Genomic DNA, 1842 nt, shown 5'->3' with positions numbered 1-1842 from the left:
TCCGAAAGAGCTTGTAAGCATATTTTGTGTATGCGTGGCGAGCTAGAGAATCACTATTATCTACTACGTTTCTCGTCATCGTCGTTGTCATCGTCATCGTCGCCGTCATCGTTATGATCGCGGTCATCATCGTCATCGTCGTTGTCATCGTCATCGTCATCGTCACCGTCATCGTTATGGTCGCGGTCATCATCGTCATCGTTGTTGTCATTGTCATCGTCATCGTCACCGTCATCGTTATGGTCGCGGTCATCATCGTCATTGTTGTTCTAATCGTCATCTTCGTCGGCATTGTCGTTATTGTCGTCATTACCATCGTCATAGTCATCGTCATCATCATCATCGTCATCATCATCGTCATCGTTATTACCATCATCGTATCATCATCATATCATCATCGTCATCATCATCGTCATCGTTATTACCATCTTACAACGACACACTGCATCCATAGATGGCATATACTATACAGATGTATACATGATTATTGATATCTAAAACACAGTCACTACATCCTAATTTCATGTTCATACACGCGTTGCCACTACTTGCATTTAAAACAAATGCATTTCACGAATGAATTCAATCACGTGATCACGCTCCGCGAGTGCTTCCATTCCAAGGTCGGCCGTGAAGATATTTCTGATATTGCGTGCACCAAACACAAGTATGACACATTGACCCGCACTGAGTAACACCTGGGCTGGTACTCGCACGTGCGTGGGGGGGCCAAGGACGCATTGTCTGGAACAAAATTCACGTCTTTCCATTAACATTTCCACAAATATTTTTTCTCGTAGATTTTTCTCGTAGATTTTTTTTTACTCGTAGATTTTTTTCTCGTAGAACTTTACGATGCTTCCGTCGACAATCTAATAAATTCAGAATAATTCAGTCCGAGAACAAGAATATTGTTAAGATTGATTTTGTTTTTGACAGTTCGCGCCCTCTGTCCACAGTATTCGTATAGTACGCGTGCGTGCGAGAGGTCATGGCCAATGCATAGCTCTGATTTTGTTATTTGGATTACGAATGTGTCACATTTTCGCCATTGCCGTCTTCGTTGTCAGTTTTTGTGTGTGGTTGCTTTTACGAGGACATCAGCACCAAACAGAATCGTGCAGCTATATGACGCTTTATTCACACAGACGTTATAGCAAGTAAGGGTGTATGTGATACTAGAGCTGATAGGGTCTATGTCCCCCAGGGCACGATCGGAGGGTACCCTGGGTACGGTTCGATATATCGGAAAGTACCTCGGGGTACTATACGATATGTCGATGCGTACCCTGCATTTTCAGACCGTACCCTGACTTTCAGCCCTTCGTTTTCGCAAAGCTAGCTCTTCGTTTAAAAAAAAGGAAAAAGAAAATATAGTCAAACATAGCATACATTTTTATTGGATTTCGATGTTTTGAGGTTTCTTCTATGTGATTTGGTAACTTGACATAGTGTATGTATTACGTCATCAGTTGGCTGATAGTTAGGGTACGGTGGGATAATGAGACCCTGGGGGACATAGACCCTATCAGCGATACTAGAGGATATATGCGATAGTAGTATGTCGTCAGGTGATTTTGATCTTTATCTTGATTCACCGACAGTAACCAATTTTGGCGTGGCGTCGGTGGGAGACGAGTGAGGGCTGCTTGTGTCGCCGCGTGCAGGCTCTCTTCTTGACACGGAGTTAGAGTAATGAGTTGACAGTGTTTCATCTGTGATGATGCATGCTGCGGACTCGCGTGTATATCATGCCGATCTTCGTATAGCGGTGAGCTAGTGCTAAGCGATGTGTGTGTGTGTGTGTGTGTGTGTGTGTGTGTGTGTGTGTGTGTGTGTGTG

At 43.7% G+C, this 1842-nt stretch overlaps 1 long non-coding RNA gene across 1 annotated transcript in view; it reads left to right on the top strand.

The window, feature by feature from the left end:
* The first annotated feature begins 1011 nt into the window (after positions 1-1011).
* Positions 1012-1842, top strand: part of LOC106819266 — a 10807-nt gene continuing 9976 nt past the window's right edge. The window contains exon 1 of the long non-coding RNA XR_001395387.1: positions 1012-1160. This is a non-coding gene — a long non-coding RNA (uncharacterized LOC106819266). The remainder of the gene's footprint in view (positions 1161-1842) is intronic.

Source organism: Priapulus caudatus, unplaced genomic scaffold (assembly GCF_000485595.1).
Source record: "Priapulus caudatus unplaced genomic scaffold, Priapulus_caudatus-5.0.1 Scaffold3072, whole genome shotgun sequence".
Lineage (NCBI taxonomy): Eukaryota > Metazoa > Priapulida > Priapulimorpha > Priapulimorphida > Priapulidae > Priapulus > Priapulus caudatus.
Note: the sequence above shows the minus strand (reverse complement) of the source record. Positions and strands in the feature narration are given on the sequence as shown.